The sequence below is a fragment of the Globicephala melas genome, chromosome 20 (genome assembly GCF_963455315.2).
Source record: "Globicephala melas chromosome 20, mGloMel1.2, whole genome shotgun sequence".
In the NCBI taxonomy this organism is placed as follows: domain Eukaryota; kingdom Metazoa; phylum Chordata; class Mammalia; order Artiodactyla; family Delphinidae; genus Globicephala; species Globicephala melas.
This window is the reverse complement of record NC_083333.1, coordinates 36,150,344-36,177,197: the sequence shown is the minus strand read 5'-3', so window position 1 is coordinate 36,177,197 and position 26,854 is coordinate 36,150,344. Positions and strand designations below refer to the sequence as shown.

General features: G+C 36.4%; 1 protein-coding gene across 7 annotated transcripts in view; it reads left to right on the top strand.

Moving 5' to 3' along the window:
- TANC2 (tetratricopeptide repeat, ankyrin repeat and coiled-coil containing 2) overlaps positions 1 to 26,854 on the top strand; it is a 357,539-nt gene that overhangs the window by 798 nt on the left and 329,887 nt on the right. The window lies entirely within an intron of this gene.

The window sequence follows — 26,854 nt, the reverse complement described above, 5'->3', positions numbered from 1 at the left end:
AAAGAAAAAATAGGGCTAAATAATTCCAGGGTTTGCCGTCAGCGTGTAGAGCACTGATATAATTGTATCCTGTGTTGTGTTCCAGGTGTGGAATGTTTAAAATGGTTTTCACCAAACATAAACAATGGTAATTAATATTAGGAAGAAGATTTGGTGTTTTGGGTGTCTTGCACTGTCTTCTCTCCTCCTCTCCAGGAAAAGGAAAAAAACAAACCAAAAAAAAAAACCACACAAAAAACCCACCCTACATCTTGACCATAATTCTGAGTTCAAGATCATTAGGCAAAGGGACGTTTTTTCATAGGTGCCCCTTTCTTCAGTTTTATACAGGTGAAAATTTCTGGAATGAGGAAAACAAAACAATATGGTGAACAAAAGGGATAAATTTTCAGGCATTTTGAGGGTTTGAAGCCAAAAGCTGTTGCAGTGGCTAATTATGGTGAATGACAGTAGTGAAATATTCTTGATGTTGGGGTGGCAAAATAGGAAAAAAATTGAATACAATAAAGGTGGCATAAAAAGCAACAACATGGATACTGTCAGTGGAACGCTTCTTGCAGCATTTCCCAGGTAGATCATCTCAGGAATGTGAGCACAGAAATGAAATATTAAATATTCTCATTCTCTCTCTCTTTCTCTGTGTGTGTGTGTGTGTGTGTATATATATATCATTACCCACATGCTGCAAAACATTGTGACTTCCATTTAAGAAGAACATCTGTGTTTTGAGAGGATTGTCAGAACATAGCTGGAATTTCAGAATTAACAAAAGACAGCTCCATGAGCTATTTAATATAACTTATATACATTCAGTGAGTGTATGTCTGTATAGTATGAAACAAGCAGAAATATCGGCATGTGTTCATTAGGGTATAGTTAATTATTGATGAGATTTTAGTGTCTTATGTTACAATTCTTGCAGAGAAACGGAGTTACTTGCCTGAATGTTGTTCTTATGAGAAGAACAGTAAGTAATTTGCCAGATAATTAAAATTCATACTGATTGGCTTCCTCCTGGATCCAGATTTAGCCATTGAGGGATCATTTGCTTCAAAGGCAAAACTGGATTTTCCTTGGTGATTAATTTTGGGTTTTAGTCTTTTCTGTTGATACGTCTCTCACCTTGAGGCTGTGTTGGGCCTAAAACATAGAGGAGAGGGCCTGAGGAGAATAAAGAGCAATTCTGTTGGGTCTTCCTGTTTTGTTCTGACTGTAAGCCATATGTACTGCCACCCCCTACTGTCTGTAGGAGGAGGTGTCACAGAGCCCAGTTCTTTTCTTGTTATCACTGCCCCCTTGTGTAAGGGAAGAAATTGATAGTTGCACTTTGGAAAGCCGCTCTCCCCAGATTGTTCTTGATAGAGTGGTTATGTAGATTTATAATCACCTATTCAGAGTTGCAGGGCTTTAAACTTACTGTCAGTCAGGCTTCAGGTTTAATGTCTATTTTTAATAGTATCTAATTTTAGCCGGTAATTCGAATTGCTAAGAATCTTTTCAGTACGTTTGGGAAGATGGTACTACTAGTAGTGCTAGTAGTAATGGCTCACCCTTACATAGCACCTACTTTGTGCCAGTCCTGTTACACAGGTTTTAATCAGTTCCAACACCCTACGAGGTATGTACTGTTATTTCCATTTTACAGATGAGAAACTGAAACACTGAGATGTTAAATAGATTAGTTAGCAAGTGGAAGAGCTGAGTTCCAATTCAGGAACTCTGGCTCCACACTCTGTGCTCTTCATAAATATACTGTATTGCCCTCAATCAAATTAGTATTGACACACATCATTAAAATGCAGGTGCCCATCATAAAAAAGCAAATACTGTAGATGTGGATAGGCCCATGTAGGTAGTAAGACTCATAAATGCTAAGCCTACACATACACCAAAAATACAGTTACTTACAGTATGAACATTTCCCTTTAGGAATTTAGTTTTGTAATTTATTTCTGGGATTATGAGTAGAGGAGTATCAGTATTTTTTATGGGGTTAAGGTAATATTTGTGATGGAGGTTGGTTTTGGGGGGATCTTTGGAGGTAGAAAGTTTTACTTTAAAGTAATTTGGTGTGTATGTCTGTGTGTATATGTGTGTACACGTAGTGTGCAGGAAAGGTTTAGTGGTGCTTTTAAAGAAATAGTCTATAGATCTCTGTGTAGAGCTAGAGAAATTGTTTTCTACAGGAAACTTATTTTCCTACCTACTTAGTTTTTACGATCTCTATTTTAAAAATTTTAATTAATTATTTACTGGCCACACCTGTGCCCCCTGCAGTGGAAGCGCAGTCTTTTTTCTTTTTCTTAAATAGAGCTAACCTCATAGTAAACTTTTTTAAAAAATTTATTTAATTAATTTATTTTTGGCTGCGTTGGGTCTTCGTTGTTGCGCACTGACTCTCCCTAGTTGCAGCCAGTGGGGGCTACTCTTTGTTGCGGTGGAAGCGCAAAGTCTTAACCACTGGACCGCCAGGGAAGTCCCTATGATCTCTATTTATTTAAAAAAATAATTAGCAAAAACGGATTAGATGTATAGGTACTTTTTACCTCTTTTTTCCAACAAATATTTGCTCAGATTTTTCTTGCACTTAAACATTGTTTTATAGATATCGACTACATATGAAATAATATTTGTAAAAATGTGTAAAGTGTAGAAGACTAATAATGCAGCCAACACTTATATACCTTCCACCCAGTTTAAGAAATGGAATATCACCTCCCGTACTTAACAATTATTTTCTTCTCTTAATCAAACTTTGTGCCATTCTGTGAATCACATATGTCATGTAATCAAACACTTCCTTCATTTTTATATACATTGGTTGATAAGGCAATTTACTGATTATGGCTAAGACTTATTCTTGTATGTTTATATATTTTAGTTTATTTAATAAACCATCACAGACTCAGATCGTGCTCTGTATTTATATTGATTGATGGTTCATTTTAGCATACTTATAAAACCTAATTTGTTGTTTGCATCTTTATCATAAAGTTTTACTAACATGGTTAAACGGTAGTAGATTTATTTCCCTCTTCTGTCATTGATTCTTGACAGTCTCATGCTAGCTCTCTAGCTTCCCCCGCCCTTCCTCATAAAGGCCTTTGTTCTTTTAGTATTTTCTGAATGACCGTGTGCATTGTTTTGAATGGAGAAGGAAGTAGGCCTAGAAAAGAGTATACTAAACCAGTAGTTCCCAAAGGGGAATTGTAAGGTAGTTGATGCTAATTAGATATAAGAAAGAATAAGTATGATTAAAGGAATGCATCAAAATTCTCTCCTTGTCGTATTACTTCCTCTTACAACAGAATTAAAATTGAATCTCTGAGATGTACGGATTGGGCACACTAGTTGAATTATGTTGGATTGTACTTACACATGATCACCAATGTTAGCTGTAATATTTTTCCTGATGGTACCCAGATTTTATTTCAAGGAGCTAGAACAAGCGGTTGCAGATGGTTGTTTACTCTTCTAGTACGAGTCTGATCGAGGTAACAAATGTTATAAAATAGTTTGGAAGTTAGTTTAATTATTTGGATTTTTTTTTCTCGGCATTGTATCTGTTGAGTGCCTGTAGTCATCAAATACTATTGTCATTTGGAGAGAAGGCACTGTGTAAATAAATAGTTTAGTCTTTGTTATAATACCATGAAAACTACCACTTGGTTTATTTGAATAGCATCTTTTGTAATAACTTGTATTAGATGAAGATTGTTTACAATTTAAAAAAAAATGAGTCAAGGAGATGTCTGTATGGTGATTGAGAGACTACATCATGACCTTGATGAATCTCTAAAAGTCTGTGGAGAGAAATAGGTTACAAGAAGAGCTTAAAGACTTACAGCAATATTTCCCCACCCAATGTCCTTTTTCTTTCTTTTAGAGGATATTTTTACCTTGAGTATTTACGATTCAAGATAATATTAGATGGGGCTTCCCTGGTGGTGCAGTGTTTAAGAATCCGCCTGCCAATGCAGGGGACACGGGTTCGAGCCCTGGTCCGGGAAGATCCCACATGCCACGGAGCAACTAAGCCCGTGCACCACAACTACTGAGCCTGTGCTCAAGAGCCCGAGAGCCACAACTACTGAGCTCGTGTGCCAGAACTACTGAGCCCATGAGCCTAGAGCCCGTACTCTGCAACAGGAGAAGCCACTGCAGTCAGAAGCCAGCACACCACAACAAAGAGTAGCCCCTACTCTTCGCAACTAGAGAAAGCCCATGTGCGGCAACGTAGACCCAACGCAGCCAAAAATAAATAAATAAATAAACAAATTTTAAAAAGATAATATTAGATGGAGAACAAGCTGTTTGGGCCTGGGTTTTAGAAGGCTAAAGCAGGTTGAGGATGCAATCAGTGAAAAAAGTTTCTGGTAGGGATCTTTCATATTCTAGAAAGCTCTAAGTAAATAATTGTAATACCATAATTTTTTTCTGGAAACAAATTTCTTTTATTAGGTCAAATTATTTTATTTACAGAATCTTTATAAATCATTTGAAAGCTATGTTTGTGGATGCTATAAGTATCAGGTAAGTTGCTTTTTTATGGGCCACACATTACAACAGTATCTTGTTATGTTCAACTTCTGTTTATTCTTGAGTAGTTAAGGGTAAACATGACTAAGTTTAAGAGGCAAAAGAATTAAGTTGGTGTTAGTCGTAATCACACCCTTTCTTTACCCTTTCCTTCCCCATAATATTAATTTCTGCCTTTATTCAGTGAATGGTATATCTTACTTCTCAAATGCCTTTCTTTTGATTAGAACTTGAGAGATTCTGGTGTCAGTTATTTAAACCAAGTAGTTGCGTTATAGTGAATAATATTGTTGGTATGTTTTAAAAAAATCTAATTGCCTTAGTAATGATTTATCTGACAGGCTCATCTTATACCTCCTTATGACACCCATATTATGTCTACCTGAAGAAGTTTCTGCCAAAATACATTATTCGATCCTACTTTTTTTTCTCAGAAGAGGTATCCCAAGTGGAGAGATTTTGGAGCACAGCATGTAAGAGAACATTTTTCTTTGTTTGCTCCGGTTTTAGTCTCTCATATACTTATTTTGTATAGAAAAGGTCATATGAAAAAAACATTGATTTTTGTATATTAGTTTATTGTACAGACACGTTATGTTTAAGGTATATGAGTTGAGTTAGATTTGTTATGTTGGAAAAATTGGAGTTTTATGCAGTATATTAATATATTAAATCCTTCACTTAAATATTTATTGACCACTATGTGTAAGTAGTTACCTTTAACTACTGTAATCTTTCAGTTGAAGGTAGACATATCATATTCTTCCTTAAATAACTAAATTTGCAGTTCAGAATTGTGTCCTGGGTATTCGCTCTACCTCCAGGAAAAATATAGTTGAAAAAATATTTTAAAGTTTGTCACTTTCCTAAAGTTTCACTGGCCAATGTTGATAAATTTTACTGTCTTCTTTAGATGGCAAAGGTATCATGAAAAGAAAAACAGTGACTTATATATTTCTTTTTGTAAATATTAGCAAGTACTACAGACATAAAATTCACAATGAAAAGTATGTGAGCAATAATAATGGAAAACTTTTGTTATTCCAAGCAGATGTCTTTGGACCAGGTAGCCATGCTTGTCTGTAACACCATGCTTGCATTATCATATATGATTATATCAGATGACATATCTGATCATAGAGATGAACAACATGAAGAGATACGGCACCAGTTTTTTATTGCCAGGGAAATTCCCTTTCCCCACCAATGGATCTATCCTTATAAGTCGATTCGTTAGTTACTAAATTTGGAAATGGGAGTGGGTATGTAGAACTGTGATTTAATCATTTAGACAGGAGACTCTGCCTCACATCTCAGTAAATTCCCTCTGCCTAAATGAAGGAAGTCTCTTTGTAGCCCTTTGTTCCTAATCTTGTGTTGTGAGGTCCCACAATTTCTAGCTCTAATTGCTGAAATTTGATAACGCAAAACTAAGGAAGCTTGATGGGTATTTGTACTCTAGAATTCTGTTTCTGTTCAAATTCCATGGAATCCTGTAGAGCTCCCAAAGATTGTGAATTAGGGTGAATGAAGGTAATTAGCTTTAGTAGACACGTGGGATGTAGACTTACTGCACACTCAAATGCTGCTTCAGCGTCAGAAAATCTTAGCTCTTCCTTTTTAGGGATTTAAAGAGGAAGAGAGACTTCCTTTGGAAGCTATTATTCAGATGTTGCTATATTGTAGGATGTGACAATACTGTTGTTTGGTTGTAAGTAGCTTTTGAAATTTTACAATCATGAGACCCTTTGTATAGTAGAGAGAACATGAATTTGTGAGTTTTTGAATCATGAAAACAGGTTGAGATTATCACTCTGTCACTTACTAGCTGTGTGAGGGGCTAAAACCTCTCTTGCAGGGTTTTGATGATGATGAAATGAAATAATGCCAGTGAAAAATCCTTAGGACAATGTCTAGATCTTAATGAATGGTAAGTTTTATTAGGTTTTGGAAAGTGTCCTGGATTTCTGTTTTTGTTTTTTTTTTTGCGGTACGCGGGCCTCTCACTGTTGCGGCCTCTCCCATTGCGGAGCACAGGCTCCTGACACGCAGGCTCAGCGGCCATGGCTCACGGGCCTAGCCACTCCGCGGCATGTGGGATCTTCCTGGACCGGAGCACGAACGCGTGTCCCCTGCATCGGCAGGCAGACTCTAAACTACTGCGCCACCAGGGAAGCCCTGGATTTCTGTTTTTTTGATGTGTGCTTCACATAGCTCCGCCCCACAGTGTTTTACTAGCATTGTCTGTCCAGCTTTTCCTTGTTATTTTGTCTTTTCAGCCTAGCAAGGTATTTAAAACAAAACAAAACAAAAAAACCTGTGGTAATTCGGCTACTCATTAATTTTGTGCTTTGAAATTTTCTTTTATGAAGGATTTGATGAGCGCTGAGAAAAAGTTCTTGAATAACTGTAAACTTAAAGATATAACTCTTAGGCAGACTCCTAGTATGCATTTCTTTTTGCACTATTTCCCTTTAAGTACCACAAACTTGCGAAAAATTAATTTTTAATTTCCTCTATAAAATAGCAAACCTCAGCACTTCTTGAGACATTGAGCCCTTTGACAATTTTTTTTTCAGTTTGATCATGTGAATATTTTCTACTTTTACAGACATTTCTCATTTTTGTGAATAACTGAAGTGTTCTCTGTTTGATACCTTTATCCCCCACTCACCCACCACCATGCGCCATGTTGTTAGCTTTTTGTAATTTTTCTTTTTAAAAAATTTGTGACAGTCATGGTGGTTGATTGTCTTTTGTGATCTACTTAATAAAAAGGACTTGTCTATTTACAGTGTAAAATTATACATCAAAAGAAGTTTGCCCCTCTTTCTTTAGTATAACAAGCTATCAAAATCTCACTTTCTTCCCAAGCTTCAAGGATTTCTGTAACATTTTGCCCATTTCTGCTAATCTGTTTACATATCATGCGAACAGTAATCCACCGACTATTTTTCTTTAAATGGACGTGACTCACTTTATCTTAGTTTTATTCTTGGTCGTTGTAATATCCATGAACTGATCAGTTTGTGCTAGTTGTAAGATAAAAACTAGTTCATCCTGAAGACATCTTGCTTAATGCCTTTAGAAAGACCACTTATATGCGACTTTGGTTCCAGATTGGATTGTTTTGTATTTTTAATCATTCTTTTTTTTTTTACCTTTTTAAAAAAAATTATTTATTTATATTTATTTTTGGCTGCGTTGGGTCTTCGTTGCTGCGTGTGGGCTTTCTCTAGTTGCGGCGAGCGGGGTCTACTCTTCCTTGCAGTGCGTGGGCTTCTCATTTCGGTGGCTTCTCTTGTTGTGGGGCACGAGCTCTAGGTGTGCAGGCTTCAGTAGTTGTGGCACGTGGGCTCAGTGTTTGTGGCTCACGGGCTCTAGAGAGCAGGCTCAGTAGTTGTGGTGTACGGGCTTAGTTGCTCCCCGGATGTGGGATCTTCCTGGACCAGGGCTTGAACCCGTGTCCCCTGCATTGACAGGGGGATTCTTAACTTCTGAGCTACCAGGGAAGCCCCAGGATTGTTTTGTATTTTTAAGTAAATGGACTTCATAATGATTCCTCTCCTTGTTTTAGATAATATAATTCTATCTTGTCTTTGGATGTATTAAAGGTAGCCATTTATTAGTTGTTAACAAATGTTAATTTGTCATTAATTATAGTAGATAATTGGTATCTCTCCCCTTCCCCCCCACGCTTCTGCTTTTTTTAAAAAATTACAAAAGTATTTCTCCGCTTGCAACCACTAAAGTAACCAAACCGGGGTGAATAAAGAAAAAAATAATATTTTCCTTTCCTTCTCCACTTTGACCTTGTTGGTTTAGCCAGCATTAACCAACACTTTGTTTTTTACCATCTTTCTCTTTGCTCAAAAACCTTTAAGCATACACACACACACACACACACACACACACACACACACAGGCTTTTTGTAACTTGCTTTATTTATTTAAGAATATGTCATGGCTGTCTCCAGTTTAGTAAATGGAGCTTTAATTAATTTTAAAAAGCTGAATAACATTCCATAGCATACTACACCATAGTTTAGTCTGTTGTTCTCCAACAGATGGATACTACGATTGTTTTCATTTTTTTTCTATTATAAACATCAGTCCAGTCTTACTCATAAGTAGACAAGCAAACATTCTAAATAAAATATTAGCAAAATAAATCCAGTAGTGTATATAAAAGACAGTATATTCCAGGAAGGCAAGGACAGTTAAATATTAACGTAATTTGTTATGTTAACAGATTTTGAGATTAAAAACTGTATGGTTCTCTCTCTCTTTTGGGGTGAGTTGGGGGACTTTGTATTGTATTTATATAAAACAGCAAAAGGAGATGCCTGCAGACAGTAGTCTAAGTTTTGTAGAATTCTTTGATCCTCAGAGTTGATAGACAAAAACCTTTTTTTCTGGACTCTTTGGGAGGACTCTGTGGGACCTGGGCTTTGGCTCTCACCGTTTGGTTGCTAAACCTGGTACTCTTGACAGTATGAAGATAAGCATACTTCTAGAAGCTGGGATGGATGTTATGGGTGAGCCTGTCCGATTTAGGGCTGGCACTTTTTAAGATCTTGTATTTGATTACTTTGGGCTTAATGAGCACCTCATTGGCGTCTGTACAGGTGCTCAGTGTCTTGAAAATGTTGGCCTGAATCTTTTTGAGGCCTTTCTTGTTGTGCTTGTTGGCAAAATATACATTTCTTAGGATCTACGTTTTCTGAAGTCATTTCTAGGACTGATCATATATGATATTGGATTTGGCCACATCTCTGCTGCTAGCCACAACTCTGGGAGTGGTGGAGACTGGAAAAAAGAGACCCATGACTATCTTAATAGGTGCCAGAAAAACATTTGATAACATTTTGGAGTAATTTCCTTAGAGTGTATGTGGCGTAATTTCTGAATCCTTGCTTAAGTGAAGATGCCTTTCTTTTCTCTTGATCAGGAAAGGGTATCTTGGCTGGATATAGTGTTCTTGGATCATAATCCTTTTTTTCCTATATAGCGTAGGCACCTTATACCACTGTCTTCAAGCTTCTTGTGCAATAGATAAGTCTGATGCCAGTCTGATTCTCCTTTCTTTTTAAGTATCAATAACTCGTTCTTTATCTTCTACACAAAAAGTCTTGCCACCTTTATGTGCCCTGAGATTATCAGGTCTAACCTCATTATGCACTTTATCCTTTTTATATCATGAGAAACTCAGTATTGCCAGTTCATCCCTCATTTATTGGAGTCTAATTCCTATCTGTATAGTTCTGTATATCTTCCTTACTGACTCCAGTTTCCCCCCCCCCTTTTTTTTTTCTTCTATAGTTCTGTATTTCTTCCTTACTCCAGTTTCCCCCCCCTTTTTTTTTTCTTCTTATTCTTTAATGTTTAGTGATAGTAAAATCATTTTGGTCATTCTGAGTTGATATTCTCAGGTACACATTGTGCACTTTCAAAATGTAGTCTCAAATATTTTTTTATTTCATAAAAGTGTTTTTGAATTATTGTTTTGACTGCGTTCTGTTCCTTGCTTTGATTTTCTTCTTCAGGAGTTCCTATCAGCTGTATGTTCAGTCTTTGCCTGTCTTCAGTATTTGTCACTTTTTCTCAAATCCTTTTTATCTCTGTTTTTGAGTTTAAATTTTTTTTCTCTTTTTTACCTTCTATTTTTCTTAAGGGACTGTCTGTTTTTATTTACTCTTGTCTTCATTTCTGGAATGTGTCTTTCCTTTTATTTTTAATTCTTACCTGAGTTATGAGTTTTTATAGTTCTTATATTTGTTATTCTTTCATGTTATATCATTTTCTTAAGGTCTTTTAGCTCATTCTGAAATAGCATGTTTTAATTTTGATCTGTTATGTGGGCATGTCTTTCTGGCATACTTTCATTGTCTGCAGGGATGTTATTCCACGTCATGTTCTCTCTTTTCTTGTAACAACTTTATATGGGATTGACCTTGATACGTTTCTGTGACTGAGTTTTCCTTGAACTTAGTTAAATGAATCTTTTAGAATGTGGCTGGGTTCAGGAAAGCTGCTTCTTTCACTGAGCTTTTTCTTCTGTTGTTTTTGTGTAGTGTTAAAAAATACGGCAGCTTGCTTTCCGAGATTTCCTGGCTTTATTCTCCTCCAGTAGTTTCATCTGGACCTTCTCTTTCCTTCATCTCTCTTGCCTGATCTCAATTTTCATCCCTTTATGATTGTGAAATGCTTCTCTGTGCCTTCTGGGTCTCATTGTCAGTCATCTGCAAAACTCCCTTTTATCTTTAACCTCTTCTCTAAACATTACTACCTTCTTGCTCTGACTGAAACTTAGCCTCTCCGCTGAGGGCACTTACTCCTCCTGGAGAGTTCTTAAGTGGTGGTTCCTCCTGGTGAGGTGGGTTAAATATTCTCTTTGCTTTTTCATATTTGCTTCTAGACTTCTTCTGGACTCACTGCTAGTTTCCTACTACTGCAGCTGTAATTATTGACGATTTCAGTATTCACGCACGTGATCCTTCTGATATTCTGGTCTCTTGACTTCCTCTCCTCCACTCAGCCATTCACTTCTATGGCATGTCCTGTGCAGATGTTTTTAAACTCTCAGTGCATCTGCATTAACTGGAGAGCTTTGACAAACTATAGATGCCTAGAACTTACTCCCAGAGAGTCTGTTTTGCCTGGTCTGAGGTGTGGCCTGAGATAATATTTTTAACAGTTTTCCAGGGTGACTTTAATGTACAGCCAGGATTGAGAGACACTGCCCTAGAACTTGTTATTACCCCAAAACTACAAGTTTCTATAATATCAATTTCTGGCATTTTACTCTCCAATTACCACCTACATTTTTTCAGGCTTATTTCTTCTAGTACCCAACAACCTTAATTCCTTGATCTCACAGGGACCTTTTAATTTACCACCTTTTCAGCTGTTCTTCAATGCATTCATGTCCTCACTTTTTTTTTTTTTTTTTAACGAGCTGAATTCCCATAGTCCATCATTACAATTGCTCTCCTGCCTCTACCTCAACCCCCTTGATTTGACCTTTTTTCCTTGGTTGTTATTGCCTGGTTAAAACTAAGTCTACTTATGTTACACCTGTATACTTGTAGCTGAATGTGGCTGGAACAGAACAACTGTGTTGACTTTAAATTCTTGGCCAGTACCAAATGACTTTAAATTCCTTGCTTAGTGCTGCCAAGCTGTCCTACTGTATTATTCTAGTTCTTCCATACTCCTATTCACTTAGATGATCCTATCCTTCCCCTGCACCCAAATTTTCCACATTTCTCTCTTTCAGCTTGTGACTTTGCTTTCTATTTTACTAAGAAAACAGAAATAATCTTCTTACCACCTGCATACCAATGTTATTGTGAATTAATTGTCTTTTCTTCTCTTGAAGGCCATTCCCACCAATTGTCCATTAACACTCACCCCTTCTTGCCTTCTCAAGGACATTCTTCCTGTAATTCTTCTCTATCTCTCCTTTTCTGGATTGCTGTCAACAGAATAAAAACATTGTATTGATAATTCTTTCATCTTAAAGGAACTCTCTCTTAACCTTACTTCTCCTTCCAGCTACCGTCCCATTTCTTATCTCATTTATACCAGACTCCACAAAAACAGTTGTCTTTGTTCACCTTATCCAACTCTCTTTTTTACAGCTTTATTGAGATATTATTTACATTTAACAAAATTCAGCTATTGTAACAGCATAATTCAGTGATTACTGGTAAATTTATAGAGTTGTGCTGTCATCACCACAATCCAGTTTTACAGTATTTCCATCACCCCCCAAAATTCTCTTGAGCCCATTTGCATTCAGTCTCCATTCCCAGCCCCATCCCTAGGCAACAGAAAGATCTGCTTTCTGTTTCTATAAATTGGCCTTTGGGCATTCATATAAATGGAATCATGCAATATGTAGTTTTGTTTTATACTGTGCAGTCTTTTGCTTCTGTCTTTTCAGTTAGCGTAATGTTTTTGAGGTTAATCCGTGTTGCGCATGTATCAGTACTTGATTTTTATTGCTGAATATTATTCTATTGTATAGACATACTGCGTTTTGTTTATCCATTCACCAAATAATGGACATTTGGATTGTTTCTGGTTTTTGTTTCTTATGAATAGTGCTGCTATAAACATTCAGGTACAAGCTTTGAGTGTGGATATATGTTTTAATTTCTGTTGGATAGATTCCTAGGAGTAGTCCCCTTTTGTTTTATATCCTTTTAATTTGCAAATGCTGGTACTTCATATACCTGTTTGGGCTGCATTTTTTCTTCTTTGTAGTAACTACTTATTAAAATGTGTTTGTGTACCTTATATAAACATGTCAAAGAGCTTATAATAAGATATGTATAGGTGGGGATATTACAACAAGGAGAAATTATTATTTACACTGGGAGAAAAGCCTAAGTTCTCTTCTCCTCCTCCCTTCCCCACTGCCAGGATTCAAATCCCGTGGACCCCAGTGATTATAATTTGGTTGGGGAAGAAGGTTTGTCTTAAGGAATAGTGGGAATTTCCTTCTCTCTCCCAGTGGGAAACTTTGAATGTCAGAATAATGAAACTAAACATATCCTTTCAGAAAATATTTATTGAATTTTACATGCCAGACGATGAGCTACATACTAAAAAAATTTTAAAACATTTTCTCATAGTATATAGGGAGGAAGTGATTACAAGCACAGGTTTTGGAGTTTGACAGATTTGAGATCACATTCTGACTTGTTTTAGTTGCTAGGTGTATGATTTGTGGCAAGTTATTTGACCCATGGAAGCCTCAGTTTTCTCATCCTGTAAAAGACTCGTTTCATAGGATTTTGGGGTTAAATTAATGCTCCTAAAGTGCTTAGCCCAGTTTCTGGCATATAGTAAGCATTTCAATAATTATTATCTGCTGATGTGATGATGATGAAGGTCGTCATCGACCTTTAGTAGGGAGTAAATACAGTGGAGGGAAAGTGAGGTTTTTTTGAGGGGTGCGGTAGGGACAGGAGACTAAAATGTAGAAACGAGAAGTAACACGATTAAAAAAGCATGTTAGGAAGATTGATATTCTCCATGGTTTTTATAGTCAATATAGTAAATCTTTACTAAACACAATCTTTTTGATTCACCTGTGGTATTTTTGCTTGGTGAGAGCAGTAATTTTTCTTGCAAGATAAGGGACAACTATCTGGGAAATCAGATTACTTTGGTCTCAGGATGTCTTAGACGGGACCTACTTTCTTGCTCTAATTACTTTTTTGTAGATTTTCTTCAGCTTTCCTCATATTATACTAACATTTAAGCTTTCCTCGTACTATAATGAGGTTTTTTTCTGATTGTATGTTGAGAACAGCAATGGTGTTCAGGTGTAAGAATAATTTTTGAAGTTTAAATGCAGTTGATGTACAGTGAGATTTTGTATTAAGGCATAGTAACAACTTCTTTGGGTTGTAGCCCCAAATAGTCAAATCAGGAGTTTGGAGGAAAATAAGGAAGGGAAATTTATTTTAATGGTATGTAATTTGGGCTACATAATTAGGGCAAATATAATAAGGTGATTCTCAGTATGATTTGGATACCCCAGATTTACATATGCAGCACACAGGCGCAGCTCTGAAGTTCCTTTCAGAAGACAAAACCAGTGCCAGCTCCACTTCTTCAGCGTTCCCAGGAACCGAGCATAGAGACAGAAGGAAGCAAGGTTAATTGTCTACTTCCTTCAGGATGGAGAAAAGGAGTCGTGGTTTCTCTGTAAACTTTCCCTTGAACTTTATTTCAGAGAAGCTATGAAAAATTATTTTACTTGTGCAAAAGTCTAGTCTGGGAAGGTGACTTTTCTTTTTTTTTTTTTTTTGTGGTACACGGGCCTCTCACTGTTGTGGCCTCTCCCGTTGCGGAGCACAGGCTCCGGACGCGCAGGCTCAGCGGCCATGGCTCACGGGCCCAGCCGCTCTGCAGCATGTGGGATCTTCCCAGACCAGGGCACGAGCCCATGTCCCCTGCATCGGCAGGTGGACTCTCAACCACTGTGCCACCAGGGAAGCCCGAAGGTGACATTTTTAAAAAGAAGAAATAGGCAGCCAGTGTAAGAGGCATATTATAAATCAGGAATTAAAGGGTTTACTAAGTGTCCATCATCGGATGAATGGATAAAGAAGATGTGGCACATATATACAATGGAATATTACTCAGCCATAAAAAGAAACGAAATTGAGCTATTGGTAATGAGGTGGATGGACCTAGAGTCTCTCATACAGAGTGAAGTAAGTCAGAAAGAGAAAGACAAATACCGTATGCTAACACATATATATGGAATTTAAGAAAAAAAAAATGTCATGAAGAACCTAGGGGTAAAACAGGAGTAAAGACACAGACCTACTAGAGAATGGACTTGAGGATATGGGGAGGGGGAAGGGTAAGCTGTGACAAAGCGAGAGAGTGGCATGGACATATATACACTACCAAATGTAAAATAGATAGCTAGTGGGAAGCAGCCGCATAGCACAGGGAGATCAGCTCGGTGCTTTGTGACCACCTAGAGGGGTGGGATAGGGAGGGGGGGTGGGATAGGGAGGGAGGGTGGGAGGGAGACACAAGAGGGAAGAGATATGGGAACATATGTATATGTATAACTGATTCACTTTGTTATAAAGCAGAAACTAACACACCATTGTAAAGAAATTATATGCCAATAAAGATGTAAAAAAAAAAGAATTAAGGGGTTTAGAAGTGATGATCAGAAGATTTGGGAAAAATTGATGATGGTTTATATCCTCAATTAATACTGATTTTCATTGAACACTTCAATGTTTATTGATCGCTTAGTAGGTGCCAGACTGTGCTAAGTGCTTTACTTGCTTTAGTTCCCTTAATTTTCACAAGGGATTGGAAAGGTACTTTTCTGTTATTAGCCTCAATTTACAGATGGGAAGCTGAGGCTTTGAAAAGCTAATTAGTTTGCTCTTGCGCACAAAACTAGTAACTGGTGATGGGGACTGTCCCCCAAACCCCAATTCTTACAATTACACTATTATAATTATGTCTCTTATTTGTTTTGTATGAGGATTCCAGGACAGATATTGGGAAACTTGATTTCTATTACTGGTTCTGACTTGGTGAAAATTCTGGGAAAATTAAGCAATCTGCTCTGCATCTTCTTCTGAGCCTTCTTCTCATCAAACTTGGCCTCCCTTCTGGTATCTTCCGCTTCCTATGTCTGTCAGTTTCAGAAACCAGAGGCTGGTACTGGCATTATCCATAAATGTTCAAAACAGACAGCTGGAAATAGGGTGGAAGCCAAGTAAAGGTGTATATAGCATTTTTGGAATTTTGAAGATGATTTGATCAGTTGATTTAACTATGTCCATATTTCATGATGAAATCATGGAAGAACTTGCCTTGGAAGACAGATACCTGATAAAAGTAGTTAATTTCTTACTACAGCTAGTCATCATTATTGTCATCCCTGGCATTAACTGTTTTGGTCAACAAACGTTAGTGTTCTTGTGGGTAACTTATTTTGATCTCCTTAATGATAATGACACTATTGTATTAATAGCTTACAAATTATGAGTTTATTGACAGGTTTTTGGTTTAGGTTATTGCAGTGTCTGAGTCACTGCTTGCTAAGGATGTTCATTAGGAAACAGTAAATTGTTTCCCATCCTCAACACCCTAAAAATTGAGATTTGAGTATTTTCTTTCTTCCTTCCTTCTTTCCTCCCTGCCTTCCTTCCTTCCTTCCTTTTTGTATTTGGTGAACAGAAGCACTTATTTAGTCAGTTCTGCTATACTGCTTGTTTTGAGAATGTGAATTCTAATGTGATTGATAGACATTTACCAACTACCTCAGTTTACCTTGTGTGTTGAGTTATACCCATCCACATTTGGTGTTACAACTTTATACTTGGTATCTGATAACCCTCCTTCTGTCACTTTACAACTCACAAGTTGCAACCCTCTGACATTCACTTCCACAAGCAAATCTCAGGTGTTTCTCAAGGTAAAGTACCATATTTATTGTGGTATTTATTACTTAGCCATTTGGTATGTGTAAAATTGTGTTTGTTTTTTTCCCATAAGTGCTCTGGTTTTTATTGCATAATTGTGCGTAGAATTGTAGGATGGGTTTTCTTATTATGCAAGTCTATTATTTTTATAGTTAAATATTTTGTAGCTACATTTTAATTATGTCTAGAATTTATTTTTGTATATGGGTAAAAGTAGGAATCCATCCATCCCTCCCACCCCCTTTTTTTCCTTTAATGGCCAGCCATTTGACCCAGCATCTACTGAACCTCTTCCTCTTTTGCTCTTGCCTTAGTCTGACATTTTATCTTTATCCTACACTTAATTTTGGGGGGGTTCTCTCTGTACCTATAACAATAAATTATTATTTTAATTATTAATGCTTTATGTCAACTGAAGCTTTATCTCTGGATATCTATTGGGAATTAAAATAAATTAATGTATTGGTATAGATGGATTCTTGTTCTTAAAAGTCCTATTAGTGTTTTGACACTAATAAGAATGTTTAACTTTGTTTGACAATTAGTGTCTATAAACTGCCCTAGAAACCATACTTAGGTCTAAAAACCATGCTTATAAAGATAATGATTTTTGTGATTGTATTTTTAAGATAGGGGATATGATGAGAGGATGTTACTTACACTTTTTCTTTAAGTATTTTTTAACCCCTAAAAAATTATGTCAGTAAACCAGCAGAATAGTTTTAATTCATTAGGATTATTTTCACACACTACCTAAAGGTGGGTAGACAGGCATGTGAAGTTTTTTGTACTACCAGGCATTTTGTGAATACCTCTGTCACTGAATTTTATAATAAGCCATTTATAAGGTTTCTTGTTCACCTATTGGCTCTACGTTTCTTGAGGGCAGGCCAGTGTTGCTATCCTAGTATCCAGCATGGTGCTAGGCACATAGCAGACACTTAAGAAATGTTTGTTTACTTAATCCTGTAAGTAATCTCTCCCTCTTGTAAATTCCCATTACATTTTGTATTTCTCTTGTGGTACCTGTAGCACCTTCTCTCTTGAATTGTGCTTGGGTTCACTTTTCCTTAATTCTCATTACCTGCCTGGATGCTCCTTTTAGGCAGGAACTGTTATTAACCTTTTAAAAATTTCCTCCAGTATCTGTTCAAGGCCTTATCTTAGCTCGTTCATAATAAAGATTGAATAAATAGTAGATCAAAAGACACTTTATTTAAAAAATTTATTTCTAGGTTACTACTAGAAAAAGATTAGAGGTAGCTTTGCCATCTGTGTTTTACGTGTTTTAGAAGTAGAGAAGTATTCCTAAGCCCAAGAATATAATTTGTAAAGAATTTTAGCTAATGTACGTTATTAAAATAAAGTTTCTGCTGTGTGTGTATATGTTTTGGTTGTTTCTTGATGTTATTTATAAGAATGCTTAGTGCCTGGACTTTGCCTCTAAAATAGTTTAATTTTAACTTCACAGGCATGCTGGACCGGTTCATTATATGGTTTGGAGAAACCAAGGGAAAGCAAATGATGCAGGGAGTGGTAGTGACAGTTCTGTAAATACTCTTCATTTGACCTTTTACTGAACTGGTAACAAAACAGTTCTCTAATGTAACTTTAAATTTTTTTGTTAGAAAATGGGTATATTAAGAAGGATCTAAACTTTTAAACTTAAAAAAAAGATTTTTAATTTTGAGGGTATATATGTCACTGGGTATGCATTGAAACAATGTAGGTTGGTGGGATAACTGAGGAGGCAGCCAACTTGAAAGGCAAAGGTTTTCTAGAGTGCTCTCTCATCCTTCAGCCTGTGAGATCTTATCTGCTTTTTGGGGGAGTCAAAGAAAATTTATGTCAACTTAATAATTTAAAAATTTATACTGACATCAATAATGAATAAATACTTTCGAGATGATGAAAATGTTTTGGAACTAGACAGAGATGGTGAATGTACTATGGGTCAACTGATTTTTATTTATTATTATTATTATTATTTATTTATTTTTTTGTGGTACGCGGGCCTCTCACTGTTGTGGTCTCTCCCGTTGCGGAGCACAGGCTCCAGACGCAAAGGCTCAGCAGCCATGGCTCACGGGCCCAGCCACTCCACGGCATGTGGGATCTTCCTGGACCAGGGCACGAACCCGTATCCCCTGCATCGGCAGGCGGACTCTCAACCACTGCACCACCAGGGAAGCCCTATTATTTTTTAACATTAATACAAATACATTTAATTAAAAATTCACATTTATCTTCCTTTCAACATTGTATTCATCTCCTACGGAAACCACTGAGAAGTTTTGTGTATCTTCTCTCACAAGTTTTACTCCACAGTTTTAAGTACATATGTGTATCATATGTGTACAGGTCAACAGACTCATAGTTTTTAAAATTATAAGACTGTACTGCACACACTGCTCTGTTACTTGCTTTTTTTCACTTAAGGATAAAGCTTGGAGAATTTTTAATCTTAGAAGAGATGTGCTGCATACTGCTTAAACCATACACAGTGTTCCATAGTTCATAGTATTTCCTATGCCAAAATTTAATCATTTCCGTATTAATGGGTCCTCTCTTCCTCTCTACCTCCCTCATTCTGTGCCTTCTTTCATTCTCTTTTTTAAAAAAATTAAGAAGCTTTATATTTTAGAGCAGTTTTAGATTCACAGCAAAGTTAAGTAGAAAGTACAGAGTTCTTATGTACCCCCTGTCCCCACAGATACACAACCTTCCCCACAGTCAGCATCCCACGTTTCAGTGGTACATCTGTTAAAATTGACGAACCTACATTGACATTATCACCCAAAGTCCATAGTTTACATTAGGGTTCACTCTTGGTGGTATACATTCTGTGGGTTTTGACAAACGTATAATGACATATATCTACAATTGTAATATCATATAGAATATTTTTGCTGCCCTAAACATCCTCTGCTCTGCCTAATCATCACTCCCTGCAACCCTTAGCAGCCACTAATCTTTTTAGTATTCATAGTTTTGCCTTTTGCAGAATGTCACATAGTTGGAATCTTACAGTCTTTTCAGATTGGTTTCTTTCACTTAATATGCATTTAAGTTTCCTCCATGGTTTTTCATGGCTTGATAGCTCATCTCTTTTTAGTGCTGAATAATATTCCATAATCTGGATACCACAGTTTATTTATCTACTCACCTGCTTAAGGACATCTTGGTTGCGTCCAAGTTTGGGCACTTATAAATAAAGCTGCTATACATACCCATGTCTTCCTTTATTTTTCATACACTGCTAGAGTGAGCATCCTTGTGTGGACGTTACAGTGAGATGATTGAGAGTAAGATGGAGCCCATCATCAATTTCTCCCCTTACTTGAGAAATTAATTGCCCTACATTCCTTCCTGTGCCCTCAAATCTTGAATGAGATTGCATGATTTGATGCTATTCAGTGCAGTTCAGAATTTCTCAGAGAAATTACCATTGTTTATCTGTGGACAGAGCTCAGCTAATTTTGTTCAGTCCAAAGACTTCTCTGGATATAACTTGTTCAAAAAAGTTAAAGTATGAGCAGACATTTTATGATTATTGTATATTATACTGGATACTCTGGATTTTCCCTTAGTCCTTCCGTCTTTATATTGTCACTGTCTCTTATCTTTGATTAATTGTAGGTACTTCTGGAGTTATTTAATGGAATGTATCTGACACATCTAGCAATTTACCTCAGTCAACATTCAGTGGAAAGCCATTCTTGATAATATACTGGTCATTCAACATGCCTTTCACAGATGGAAAAACATGCAATTTCCAGATAGTGGACAGATGATTCTTCATTCTTGTACTGATTTTGTCCTATCATTGTTTATCCTTTTTTTTTTTTTTAACGTAGAGTTTTAACCATTTTTCAAAAGCCCCAGTTTATGCTGCTGGATTTATTTTTTTTTATTATTATTTTTTTTTGCGGTACACGGGCCTCTCACTGTTGTGCCCGCTCCCGTTGCGGAGCACAGGCTCCGGACGCTCAGGCTCAGCGGCCATGGCTCACGGGCCCAGCCACTCCGCGGCATGTGGGATTCTCCTGGACCGGGGCACGAACCCGTGTCCCCTGCATCGGCAGGAGGACTCTCAACCACTGCACCACCAGGGAAGCCCTGGATTTATTTTTTAACTAATATTCTCATGGTTCACATTATTGCATTTGTCATTGGTTATTTACTTCTCCTGTTATAGTTATGTGCATACTTTTTTGAGATCTTCTTTTCTTCTCTATTTCTCTCTTAGATTATTTGTGAGTCCATTTTTTGGCACCCCCTCATGCCTTTAACAAATACTCACTAAATGCATTTTATGTACCAGCTTCTGTGTCTGGTGCAAGGGTTTCAGTGGTAACCTTGCTTTTACAGTCTAGTGAGATAAACATATACTAAATAAACACTAAACAACTTTATAGTCATTAATTACATTCTTGTGCTATGTTTTCTGTATGAGGAATATGCTATCTTTTAGATACTTTAAAATCAAGGTTATGTACTTAAGTGCTTAGCATCTTCCATTAAAACCATGTATTATAAAATATTATCATATTTTCCAACATTTCCATCATATCTGCATCATTAAGCACTGCATCTTTCCCTGTAATGTTTAAAATTTTTCTTTGAAATGTTTAGTAAGCATGGGTATGTGTGTGTGTTTTTTTCCCTTGCAAAACTTTCTCTGAAGGGAAGGGTAATGCTCAAAAATGAGTGGCATCTACTTTAAAGATCTATAGTTTACTTTTCACAGTTATACCAACAGATTTGTTTTCAAGGGGACTCTGATAAAGGCAGTATCCAAATATTGTGGAGAGAATTCTAGAAGGAGATTTTGTTGGTTTTCTGGATAGGGAAAGGTGATAATTCATCATTTGGATCAGTATGTATTTTTGTTTTTGTAATTAAAATTCTACAGACAATATCTTAGTTTATTACTTTTCCTTGTTTTTTATTTTCTTACTGTTGAAAACATTTTCTTCAGATCCTATAGAACTTTAACAGCATGTTAATAGTATAATTTATCTACTAGGTATAGTTCCAATGTCAAGCAACTTGTTTCTAGAATGAGAAAACAAAAAAAAGTAAGAATAAATCAATCTACCACAAAACCAGAAATAAGAATAAAAATGATACCAAACCACTGATAATGGAAGACAATTTAGGAGCACAGATTATTTTTTTTTGAAGCTGGCTAACAGAACGCAAAATGTCTGATATGGAAAAGTTAAAGGGAATTCTGCGATTATTTAGCCTGAATGGTGCAGAAGTGCTTAAGAGTTAATTTGATTACATTATTATTACATAAATGTTTAAATGAAGGGGATATTGTGCTCCTTTTTTGAATAACAGGATAAGAAAAGGGCTTTCTATGTGCAGGAGGGATGAACATTGAAAATGAAAATTGATTATCCACTAATAAAATAGTGCAAGAAGGTATTGAGATAGGACATTGAATTTCCAGCGTTGGTGGACCATTAGGGCCAGAATAGTCAATACTTTTCCTGAATGGTTTAAGCCGTGTGTCACAAACATAGAAGCTTCGGGGTCATGTAGATAACGTAAGGTTTGAATCAGTTAAGTACGAGACAATTAGAAATGATTGGGGGTCTGTGAATGTTGTTCATTATTCTCCTGCCAGAGATTCACTTGCCAGGACTTTAGATTATTTCTCCTAGAGAGTTAACATTTAAAAAAATTTGGATCTGAAACTTGGAAAAGTAGGGTGAAATTTAGCCATATATTACTGTCATAAATCCAATTAGATCAAACTGTCATTTTCCACTTAGCTTCAGGTTTGTAGAGTTTCTGTATTAATATTTTATTACAATAAATTTTCTAGTGGTGGGTTAACTTGAATAAGAAAGTCATTTTATCAAAATGTAGCAATGAGATGGATAATTAGCCTTAAATAAGTATTTTATGTTTCATTTCATTCTTTATACATTTTAGTCAATTTTAATAAAATGTTTTAGGACTACCAAAGACCAAAAAAACCCCTCTGTACTTCAAAAAGTGATTATCATTATAATTAATTTATTTCACCCGTCATCATTTTTACTTAAATTAACTATAGAATGTTATCTTGGCTTATTTTTAGATATAAAATTTTTATTCTTTTTTACTCCTAGTTTTAGTAAATTTTAAGCAATAATTCATTTTTTTCTAATAAAAATCTGTGCCTATACTTTTTTTCCTTTTGAAACTTTGAAGAACTATACATATATAGCAGTAAGGTCTGAGTTAGGCAGAAGTTTGAAGTATGTCTAGAATTTTCTTGATTTTTCCTCAGATAAAAATTTGGACTTGACTAAAATTTCTGTACCCTTCTCTGACGCACAATCATTTTAGCCTTCATTATTCTAGTTAGTTCATAACCTGTTTCTGTCTGTTGAAGCTTACTTATATTATATCTGTTTACCTCTTTACCAAGTTAATACTCTGATTAATCAAGTCTTTGCTCAATTATTCATTGATTTATTTACTAATTTAAGAAGTGTTGAGAACCTCCTATGAGCTAGGCATCGAGGATAAAAAGAGTAAGATCAGATTTCTCTACAAGAGATTCGATTTGGACAGTGATATACAAACTAAAGAAATTAATTGATTAATTCAGTAAATATTTATTTGGTACCTGCTGTTTACCAGGCATTATTCTCCAGTTATGGACTTGCAGCAGTGAGTTAAATAAGCAGCGTTCATACCTTTGTGAAGCTTATATTCTAGTGGGGGAACTGACAGTAAAAAAAAACAGGTATATAATACATCATTTAGAGATCAGTATTTGAAGAAAAATAAAGAATAGAAAGAGATGGGTGAGGGCTTTGGAGCATAAATCATTCCACAGAGTTGCCCTCCTTGAATTAAAAGGAGCTGGTCTTTTGTACTCCTGCACTAATGAGTCATTGGTGGCTCTAGTCAGTCTAGAGCAGTTGTCTGGTGAAGGGGGAGCAGCTCTCAGCCAATAGTAACACCTGGAGGGACGGATGCACTGATCCTGTAATGAGGATCTGGGTGGGACATCATAGTGTCCACTAAAGCAGGATATCTTTTCTCCCCCCACCCCCAAATGAGTTTTGTCATAATTTTTCTTGATGCATTTGCAAAGACTAATGCCAACCTGTAGCAGTACTTTAAAAAAAAAAAATTTACTAGAGTAAGGTAAAATAAGTATGTGGTAGTGCCACAAAAAGATAAATAAACGTATTTTAAAAACAAGAACCAAATGGAATACTGCTTCTGGGAGTTTTAATTTGGAAAGCTAGATTTAGAAATTTCATAGTTTCAGCTCTTTTAAATAGATTTATTAAGCGTTTCTTATTTAAGAAGAGACACTGAGGAGGAGGACAAAGAGCATGGGTTCAAATATGACCTTAAGCATTTATTAGCTGTATAACTGTGGACATGCTATTTTGCTTTTCTTTAATTCAGCTTCCTTTTCTTTAAAATGAAGCAAATACTACCTGTCTTAAGGAGGTTTTGATGAGGACTAAATGAAATCATATGTGTATAATATTTTACATAATATGTATTTTTCTCACTTGTACGCACGCAGAGAATCTGATATATAAGAAAATAGTTGTTCATTCTCTTCTAAGAAAATATAAATTTAAGAATTCTAAAGTTTGCTATTTAAATTTCATGGTATGTTTTAAAGCATGAAGTATATTTTTTATATATCCCTACATATAAAACAAATTTTTTAAGTCTTTCAAATATTAGTGAAGTAAGTACTTATCAAGCTTGGAACTTTTACTTCTCAGATAGTCTCTTAAAGTAAGATTAGGGGGCAGAAACCCTAAAAATGGCTCTCAAGTGCATATATAAAAGGAATATTTCATAAATGCTTGAAATATTTTTAGGATTCATCACCATATTTATCTTCACTGGAAAAAGAATAGGTTTATTTATTTTTTTTTGCGATACGCGGGCCTCTCACTGCTGTGGCCTCTCCCGTTGCGGAGCACAGGCTCAGGACACGCAGGCTCAGCGGCCGTGGCTCACGGGCCCAGCCGCTCCGCGGCGTGTGGGATCTTCCCAGACCGGGGCAGGAACCCATGTCCCCTGCATCGGCAGGTGGACTCTCAACCACTGCTCTACCAGGGAAGCCCAGAATAAGTTATTTTTTGATGTTCACCTTAAATCTTGTTTTACACTGTATCTAATGACCTTGCTAAATTCACTTATTAATTCTAATGGTTTATAAATTCTTTTAGGTTTTCTAAGTAATCATACTGTTTGTGAAAGTGGCATTTTTGTTCTCATTCTTTATACTTTCTATTCCATGTTCTTAGCTATTTGTACTGGCTAAGACCTTCAGGGCCATGTTAAGTGCAAGTAGTGATAATAGGTGGTCACATTCTTCAGTCTCGGGGAATGTTTGCAGTCATTCACCATTTAGTATGATGTTTGCTATAGGCTTTTTATTTTTTTAAATAAATTTATTTATTTTTGGCTGCGTTGTGTCTTCATTGCTGCGCACGGGCTTTCTCTGGTTGCAGCGAGCGGGGGCTGCTCTCTGTTGCAGTGCGGTGGCTTCTTTTGTTGCGGAGCATGTGCTGTAGGTGCGCAGGCTTCAGTAGTTGGGGCTCGTGGGCTCAGTAGTTGGGGCTCACCGGGTCTAGAGCGCAGGCTCAGTAGTTGTGGTGCACGTGCTTAGCTGCTCTGTGGCATGTGGGGTCTTCCCGGACCAGGAATCGAACCTGCGTCCCCTGCATTGGCAGGCAGATTCTTAACCACTGCGTCACCAGGGAGTTCCTCTATAGGCTTTTTAAAAGATACACTTTATGATATTAAAGAGCTTCTCTTTTATTGTTTTGTGTAAGTTTTTAAAAAAATAATGAATGAATGTTGAATTTTATCAATTGGTTTTGTTTCATCTATTGATAATATGATTTATTTTGTTACATGGTAAATTATATTGATTTTCATGTGTTAAATCATTTTTCATTTCTGAATTAAACCACCACTTGGTCCTGATCTATATATTGGTAGATTTGATTTTGCCAATATTTTGTTTAGAATTTTTGTACTTGTGGCAAAAGAGGTCTGTAACATTTCTTTCCTGTAACAACCTTGTTGACTTTTGTTATCAAGCTTATGCTGTCTTTAGAAAACATGTTTGGAAATGCTTCCTATTCTTCTGCGGTCTGGAACAATTTGTGTAAGATTGATATTATTTTTTCCTTAAATTGTTGAAATCATCTGGGCCTAGAGTTTCTTTTGTGGCAGTGTGTTTTTACCTCATATAAAAAAATTCAAACATATAGATATTTAACATAATTTTACATTTAACACATGTATATCTACTACTTAGAATCTTGTGTTAGCATTTTGCTATAATTGCTTTATTACATGTGTGCCTTCACTTCTCTCATTTTGTCTTATTTTTTTAATGCATTTCAAAGTAATTGGATATGTCAGTATGCTTTCCTCTAAATATTTAAGCATGAATATCATTAAGTAAAGTTGAATATTTTCTTACTTTTTTCTTCTGAAGTAAAATTTATATGCAATGTGATGCATAAATCTGGTGTGAACATTGGCTGAGTTTTGACAAATGTATGCATATGTGTATCCCAAGCTCCCTCAAGATACGGAATATTGCCATCATACTGGAAAATTTACTCATGCCTTTTCTCAGTTAATTCTCATATCTATTCCTAAGAGACAACAATTATTCTGATTTTTTTCTTACCATATATTAATGCATACATTTTATTAATTTATTTTTGCTGTGTTGGGTCTTCGTTTCTGTGCGAGGGCTTTCTCTAGTTGTGGCAAGCGGGGGCCACTCTTCATCGTGGTGCGCGCGGGCCTCTCACTATCGCGGCCTCTGTTGTTGCAGAGCACAGGCTCAAGACGCGCAGGCTCAGTAGTCGTGGCTCACGGGCCTAGTTGCTCCGCGGCATGTGGGATCCTCCTAGACCAGGGCTCGAACCCATGTCCCCTGCATTAGCAGGCAGATTCTCAACCATTGCACCACCAGGGAAGCCCAACTGCATACATTTTAATGTAAGTTTCTTTCACTCAACATACTATATTTTGAGATTTATCTGTGTTGTTGAACATATTAATAGTTCATACCTTTTTATTGCTGAGTAGTATTCCACTGTAAGAAGATCCCACAGTTTATCCATCTTCCTGTTGATGGGCACCTGTGCTAGTTTTTGGCTGTTATGAATAAAGCTGCTATGAAAATTGTTGTACTAGTCTTTTTAAGTACATATGTTTTCATTTCTCCTGGGTAAATATGTAAGGGGTGGAGTCATATGTTAGGTATATGCTTAGTTTTATAATAAACTCTCCAAAGCAATTGTATCATTATACTCCTAAAA